At 31.7% G+C, this 9,188-nt stretch overlaps 1 pseudogene; it reads right to left on the reverse strand.

Moving 5' to 3' along the window:
* Positions 1-5,737: 5,737 nt before the first annotated feature.
* On the reverse strand, positions 5,738-8,321 carry LOC104896675 (mitogen-activated protein kinase homolog NTF3-like; annotated as a pseudogene).
* Between the last annotated feature and the right edge of the window lie 867 nt (positions 8,322-9,188).

The raw sequence follows: 9,188 nt of genomic DNA on the forward strand, positions 1-9,188 counted from the left end.
TTGAGGCAATGAAGTGTGTATGGCAAATTAGCACCAAATCAATTCCTTCCAAATTCTTCAAATGTGCTGCTACTATATTATAATTGATTCTTCAACATGGTTTGGTGATTCTTTCCAAATATTGGGCTCTTCTTCAGATCGAAACGTATGATTCTTCAACATAGTTATAATATAGTAGCAAAGGCAATTCATTTTGTATTATGGCTATCAAATTCTTCATCTTCCTAATATTATACTATCTCCGTTTCAATTTAATCTACACACTTACACTTTTCACGCATGTCAATGCAAAACTTTGAGGACATATATCTTTAGTTTTGTATTTGTAAAAATTATAAAAATACATATTAATAAAATACATACTAATACGAATCTAACAAGATCCCACATGACTATGTTTTTATTCACGTATAAATCACAAATGAGGGTCAAAGTGCAATTTGTGAATAGTGTAAAATGTCAAAATGTGTAGATTAATATGAAACGGAGGTAGTATATGATAAACAAAATAATTCCTTCCATCTCACCACATGTGGTTTTCATTATTGCTTAGGGATTGAGAAACTTATGCTTTATTTAATAGAATTAGGGATTAAGCTTTGAGAAGAATGCAAAATTTTAAACATATCATATATAATAATAGAAGAAGAAAAAATTAGCCTACGTGGCATGCTTCTATGAATCCAGCCCTCACAGTTCACAATAGATTTATAGAGCAAGGAGAGTACACGCCAATCGCCATGTGTCATGGTTTATTAAAATGCAATGTTTGATGCTCTCTTTATTTGTTTCTAAATTTGCTTGCATAAATCATTCAATCACCCATATAATAAGGAAACGAATCATTCACGAAATTATTATTGCAAAATGAAACAAAATCGCTCCTAATTGATCATTCCATTGTGATTTTCACATAATTGATCATTCCATAACTCCATTGTACTATAAATAAATAATCTAATATATAAGGGCTGCTAATGCTCTCAAATTTTCACATTAGAAAAAAATGTGTTGCATGTCTATATAAATAGATAGATTAACGCCGGAAAATCTTGCATCAAATAATGGAGTACCAATTACAATTCAATCCAAAAAATTTCCATTGAAATTACAAGAGTACTAAAGTATTACCTTTAAATTATAGAAGATCACATGCAAGTAAGTTCTAATCGTATTTGGAGAAGAACAAAACAAATCGATTTAAAGCATATAGTTTATGGTTGCCTTATGCATTCGTGAGAACTAAATCTTTGCCGGGAAAGTTGCTTCAGTCATTAAAAGTAATAGCATTGAATCTTCGCCGAAAAGAAGGCAATAAAGAAAAGCATTATATTGGGGTTTTTTCGGGAATTATTTCTAAAGTTTTAGGAGTATGTAATTCAATTCTTTTGAAGAAAAATGCCAATGTGTACCGAGAGTGCCAAGTTCTAATCACAAGACATTAGTTTTTGAGAGAATTGGATAGAATGAATTTGCGGTGGTTGATGGATCGAAACTCTAAGATAATGGAAGGTGAAAGAGTCATTGTAACAGGTTGAAGAAGTACTAAAATGGGCTATTTTTTATTTTATGTTAATGGGAAACATTATGAGTGGGTCTAGAATGTTTAATAGAAGAACCAACAAGGTTACATGTTTGCCAATTAAAAAATTTTCATACCATATTTTAATTAGTATAGATAAGTACATATAAATTTAGGATAAGTTTATATAAGCAAAATAAGTTGAATTCATAATGTCCAAGAAAATATTTAACTTTGCAATGAATTATTACATAAGGCCATAATATCTTCAACTGTGGAATTAATGAGAATAATCTAAATCAAAAATATTGTTATCTTATGGAGCTCCACTATATCTTATGATATACTTCCTCCGGTCCATAATATCCTTCACATTTATTGTTTCTCCACAAACCAAGGAATATTATAAAGTATTTTTTTTTTGATAAATGTATAATATTATAAAGTATTGGTAATGGGGATATAGGATTAGTTCTTGGGGAGGATAGAAAATGTCATATGCACATATTAAATTATAAACTTCGGGGAGACTGAGTTATATTGTGAACAACTTGTGGGACATATGCAAATATTAAATTATTATTATAAACTACCAAATATAAAATAAAGTAGACATGAGAAGAACTTTATGTAACACCCTTAAATGAAAAGCGAGAGAACTCTATCTATGGAACGGAGGGAATAGATATTTTTGGGCATAATTTATAATAAGATATATAGCACAATTTTTAATAAAACATTATATTAAATATACTGGGCCGACATGACACGACAGGTCTTACTAAATGGATTGGGTTAAAGTTGAGGTTTCCAACACGAAAATGACACGCTTGAACCCGTTTTAACATAATTGCTACATTAAATAGGATATTAATAAGGAACATTGGTTTATAGTTATCAAAAGTAGCTTAACATGACAACGACAAGAACCGAACACGAAAAAGGTATTGGTAGTATTGACACTAAAATTGTTTGTAGGAAGAAATTAATGAGTAAGGGATGGTGGACCATCGTAGTCACTTGGGGTAGTCTTTCAGATGCGAACAGTAAAGTGGAAAACCATATATAATACTCATTTTGTCAGATGGAACGGGAAATAAGGTATGATACAATATATCATCGAAATTGTGGTCATTTCAGATAGCAACGGGGAACAAGGTATTTAGGCGAAAAGTAAAGTGAAAATGAGTAACCTATTTATCTTATTATTTTCTATAAAAGTAATGTTACAATTTGTAAACCATACATCGTATGGATATTAGACTCGAAAGAGAGATATCTGATGAGCATCGCAACACTAATTGAGAAAGGTGAATCAATAAAATGAGTTAATTGTCAAGCTTATATGTCAAAGGAGGGATTTATAAGTATTCAATTTTAGTTGGTTTATAAGAGAGTGAAACTGTTGTGAAAAGATCTGATAAAGTTATTGAATTGGAAAAGTTGTTAATTTGTCTATGCACTTCGTTTTGACAACTTCTTTTTTCTTTGTTGTAAAAGATAACATTGAAATGTAAATCATATAGAGAACCTATAAAATACACAAACATTATACAAGTATTGCATATTTATATTTATTTACTATACAACATTATCATTTTCTAAATTAGTCTTAATGAATATTAAAACTATTGTTGGCTTAATGTATTCTAAAATTGTTAGTAGAAGAAATTAATGAGTTAAGGTTAATGGTGGGCCATTGGGTCACTTGGGGTAGTCTTTGGAGTCGAAAAGTAAAGTGGGAAACCTGTATAATACTCATTCCGATCCGTCTGATGGAATGGGGAATAAGGTATGACATAATACATCATCGAAATTGTGGTCATTCAGGTAGCAACGGGGAGTAAGGTATTTAGGCGAAAAGTAAAGCGGGAAATTCCGTATGATACTTATTCTGTCAGATGGAATGGGGAATAAGGTATGATATAATATCATCGAAATTGTGGTCATTTCAGGTAGCAATGAGGAATAAGGTATTTATACACTATATGGTACTCATTCTGTTAGATGGAACAAAATTTCATATCAGGTTTCGAAAAAGGCTTTTTTTGTTGGCTGTGTGTTAAAATTCAAGGACAATCCTTATCGCATAGTAGATTTGTATCTCTCGAGACCAATTATCAGTCATGGCCAATTTAATGTTGCCATTTCTCAGTCACGAGTAAAAATTGTTTAATAGTACTAATTTATGTGAAAGAACATGGGAATTCTAATACTTTAAGGCTATTTCAAGGGAAAAAAAATGAAGACAATAATGTGGAGAGGGTTTCTGAGACAATTGACCCCCTCACTGGAATTGGGATGAAGACAAAGTTCGTGTAAATTCTCTTTCTTTTGTGGCGGTTGAGATCCTTAATTTACCTCAGCCATCTCAACCTTAAATGATGGCATTTGGAGCTACACCAAAATTGGTAAGTATTTTATTAAATTAGGCCATCATTTTTTTTTTTTTTTTTAAAAATTCCCATACAGATGTTGTTGGCGGTTTTATTTTATCAGGAGTGTTGAAGAAAATTTGGAATTCCAATGTTCCTCCAAAGGTGTTGTTGGCTTTTGCTTATGATGATGTAGTTGCTTTTGACTATGTTATACTTCCTCCGTTCTTTTTCTACTGTAAAAAATTGAGTTTCACGCTTGCCAATACACACTTTAACTATTAATGTCTTTAATTACTTTTTAGTAAAAATTACAAATTTTTTGAAACACTTGAAAGTATATATCGAGACGAATACTAACAAGATCTCACATGACTATTTTTTCCTTACATAAAAACCACAATAGATAGTAAAAGGGTGGTGAATAAATAGCGTAAAAATCTCATTGTTGCAATAGAAAAGAACGGAGGAAGTAGCTTCTTAATAAATTTTGTTCTGCCCTAAAAAAAGTCTTCCAAAATATATAAGTATCATGTATCTGCTAAACAAATTTAAAATGTATATAAAGGTGTATTTCTCTTAAACACAAAGTTTTTTTTTATCAAGTAGACGTAATATATAAACATTCTTATTATACTAAAAAGTTCCCGTGCATTATGCACGGGTCCAAAACCTAGTTTGATATAAATCAAATTGAGAGTATTTTGAACTTAAGCATACTCCCAGGTTAGTGAATTGTAGCAATACAATGCATAATATGGCCCAACGAATGGGCTCATTAACCCAACTAGAGGTAATACGAGTTATATTGCTCTTTATGACTCCTAAATGAACTCAAATCAGCTGGTCCAAGAAACTCTCAAGTCCGTTTAATGAAAACCTACGCTCGCTTTCAAAAGCAAATAAATATTATATTGTTTAATTGTTAAAAAAAAAAAAAAATCGATAAACAAATAATTACTAGGAAAACATTTTTTAGTGAATAACTAAAAATATTTAAAGTTACGTTTTAAAAAAAAATAAAGCAAAGTTGACCTTCTCTCCTTACCATATTTGTCAATGATAGGCAAGATGATGAAAAATACGGTAGTGACAATTAAAACTTGTATGAAAATTAATCGACGGTGAAGTTAGAAACCTTTTTTAAGTCTAAAGACTAGTATAACAAAATTAATTAATTAACTATAATTGCTTGGCCAAAAATATTATTGATATGAAATTAAGAAAACTCACACGATAAAATTAACCATGGTTAAATTAGACATAATTTTAAATGTTATATTTTTTTTTTGCTGTATATAGCACTTATGTGTATTATTTATATTCGAAAAAATCGTGGTCAAACTTCAAAATTTTGACCTTAAAAAAAACAAGTAGAACAACTATTAAAAAACGCCGTATTTGATGAGTATATATAACTGAAAATAAATTGCATAGGAATTAGGAAGAATATTTAACAATATTACATTGAAAACCAGAAAAAAAAAATAACTCCATCTACAATGTTAAGAATGAGCTTAAAAAAGAAATTATCAATCATTATCATATAAACGTTTTAAAAGGACTGTAGTCGTGGCCATGGGCAGTCAAATTCAATTAATCTACCTTAATCGCACACATTTTGTTTCTGCAACCAATATCATGAAAAAAAAATTGAAATTGAAGCTCTGTTAGTGTTATGCACTAATTAGCTCAATAAATGCATCTCAGTAACCCAATTGTGAACTATGCTGCATACAAGTCTAACACATAAACTACTGACAACTCTCCGAAATACAACTACTGAATATTGAACAAAACGTTAAAAGTTTTTTTTATATGAATCATAAAGAACAATACTTTATCTACCAATGCTGAAAAACAATTTCAGGTTGATAACATCTCTCCACATTAGATCTCTTAGTTTTACCTCCCCGATCTTTGGATCAATATTAATATTCAACGGTTTCGGAGCAGGAGCAGGAGAAGGATCGTGCAACGCTGAGATATAAGGGTGTTGAAGTGCTTCAGAGATAGTAATCCTCTTGTTCGGGTTAAATACAAGCATTTTTTGTAACAAGTCCAATGCCAAAGGATCAGCTCGAGGGTATAAGGCTGCGAATGGTATTCCACTTGAATAATGTTGTGCTTTTATATAGTTTATTGTTTTAAAATCTTCAATGAAGTCCAGATCAGAATTATGATGAGGAGTTCCAAGAATGCTGAGGATGAGTTTCAATTGGTTAAGACTATCTCGACCTGGGAAGATGGGTTTGCGCCCCAACATATCAGCAAAAATACATCCAACACTCCACACATCAATTGATGCAGTGTAGTTGCCACCACAAATAAGTAGCTCGGGTGCTTGATACCAACGGGTTCCCACACATTCAGTCATAGATCTACCTTTACCTCTGCTAGTTGTTGCTAGGCCAAAGTCACAAATTTTCAGCTCATAGTCTGCATTTACCAGTATATTTGCAGGTTTTAGATCTCGGTGTAAGATGTTAGCTGAATGGAGATGATTTAGGCCTCGAAGTAACTACAACAAGAAAAAAATGTGGATTAATAATCATAAAACAGAATATCAATTAGCACATATTTCTTTGAAAAAAATTAAATTTATAACATCCAGTAATACTTCCTTCAAGTTTTTATTAGTTGTAATGTTTTGACTTTTATTGCTTGCCAATGCAAATCTTTAACAAATAAATATATTAAAAATTATTAAAAGAGACGGTCTAGTTTTAATATAAAAATAGACTCAGTCACTAAATGGATTAAACTAGTCAACGAAAGAAATTATCCTAGTCACTATTGGGCTAATTCTCTTTTTAATATTGGACTTACCATTGCCTAATTTTAATTTAAGAATAGGTGGTCGCTTACTGGACAAACTCTAAATATATATATATATATATTTTATATAATTTGTGTATTGTTTTCATTGATTAAAATTAAGAGAAACAGGAGGAACCGAGTCCTATTACAATGCACTACATTTTTTTTTTTTTTTTGAATAGTAAAATTAATTCATTAATAAAAAGTCATACGACATCTACATAAGCAATCGAATCAAACAAATACATAAGTTGAATCAAACAAAAATTTCCTTCATAAAAACTACGATCGTCAAACAAATCTTGCAATGTGGAACATCTCCCGCTTATATCGCTGGAAAATACAGCCTTGTTGGAGAGACAATCTAACGATCCCTTGTAGTCGTGAGGATGATTTCCGTCGGATTCATCTGACCGTATTCGAAAAATTGATAACCTTTGTGATCCCGCATAATTCTTCACCAACAAAATAATTTCACGGCAATTCATTAGATCTAGTATCCCGGATTGTAACCTGTAGAAATTCCCCTTTAAAAGAGGAGAAAAACCCTGTCTTTCGAAGGAGGTCGAAAAACCTTGTCTTTCGAAGGAGATCGAAAAACCTTTTCTTATGAAGGAGATCGAAAACCCTGTCTTTCGAGGGAGAAATCGTTATTGGAAACCTAAAAACAAATAAAAAAGCAAAGGTGGGGGCTTTCCAACGGTAAAAACCGATGGAAGCCCCTCTAAAATTCAACAATGGAGGCTAGGGTTTTTGAAAGTAGAGAAGAGAGAGGGGAGAGAGAAAAAAAAGGTTTAACTCTTATATCAGAAACTCGTTTACAATGCACTACATTGCTTTCTAATCTTGGACAAACTCATTCTAATTTCTACACAAAACATTACATTTAATCACTCATCTGTCCTATTACAATTGCACTACGTTCGTTGCTTTCTAATCTTGGACAAACTCATTCTACGGAAATATTACATTTAATCACTCATGTTAAACACAATGATCTTCCTGCCATAGGATGAGAAAGAAGTTCAGCACCATGCTAGAAACTAAACAAACTCATATTATGTAAATACTCATTGAGCTGTCCAACAATATTTCTTATATAAGAACTATGATAAATTCTTTTCGATTAAAGTTATTGGTTAGTTTTTTCCGGTTAGAAATCTAAGAGTTCATGCAGTTATATAAAAAAAAAAAAAAAAAGTAGCGGATGAAAATAGAGCAAAAAATTAGGAATTAAAAATATAATACCTGAACCAAAAATAATTTGCAGTGATCATTGGTAAGAGGTTGAGGTGACCTAATAATCCTATCAAGATCAGTATCCATACACTCATACACCAAATACACATCTTTAAAAGAATGTTGAGGAGAACTAATCACAACATCCTTTAATTCAATAATATTTCGATGGCGAATCTTCCGTAGAATTGTAATTTCCCTTAGTGTTCTTAAGGCATTAATTGGATCGTCAAATGCATTAATGATTTTTTTGATGGCAACTCCCCATAAGATCCTTTTCCCAGTGGTTTTATCGGTACGTATTTTGCGTCCACCTCAAATATGGTATTCCATACTCTAAAACTATGTCTGTCGTTGAAGATCATCCTCAATAACTTTCTTAAAAAAAATTAGACAAAGACAAAAGAAGGTAAGGGATGTTTGATTTGGTTCTAGTAGAAACAGCGTGAGTTTTTTCTCTCTAACTCGCATTTACCTTTTCCTCTTATTTATAACAATGACTCTCTTGGTAAAGTGGATTTCCGAAATGCCTCATAACTCCTATTCTAATAGGTTTATGATAATCTACTCATTTGAACTAGTTTAAACTTAGATAGATAAAATAGAAAATGTTTAATGCATATTTCTGAAACGGTATTATACTCTTCCTAAATCCTAAATATAGTTGTACTCTTATAGGTTAGACAAATCCTAAACAGAGTTCTACTTTATAGATCATCTAAAAAGAACAAACGGTATTTAAGTTTCCTAACACCTTCGACGAGTAGACTAATCTTTTGTGGGAATTTACATGGGTAAATCAAAAAGCAACATGAGGCCCTTAACCACACGCGTGACGCGTCAATCCCAGTTAGTTAAAAATACAAAAGGCACTATAATGCTCTTCCTAAAAATTAACAGGCTCCTTTCGAAAAATAAAAAACAGGCTATGATTTGAAAAGGCCCAAAAATATTATGGAGCCCAACTTTGGTGTATTTTCTCTCTAGTCTCTACTAGGGATGGCAATCCAGTCCGAATCCGACCCTAGTCCGCTCCGATCCGAAGGAAAAAATCCGAGTTGACTCCGACAAAAAAGTAATCCGACTTCGACTCCGTTTAAAAAATCCGACTCCGAGTCGAAGGAGGGTCGGAGTCGGATCTCATAAAATAATCCGACATCCGAATCCGACTCCGACTTGAGTCAATCAATCCTTTTTCTTATTTATATAATGTATTATTTATGTATAATCTG

The sequence above is a fragment of the Beta vulgaris genome, chromosome 6 (assembly GCF_026745355.1).
Source record: "Beta vulgaris subsp. vulgaris cultivar EL10 chromosome 6, EL10.2, whole genome shotgun sequence".
NCBI lineage: Eukaryota > Viridiplantae > Streptophyta > Magnoliopsida > Caryophyllales > Amaranthaceae > Beta > Beta vulgaris.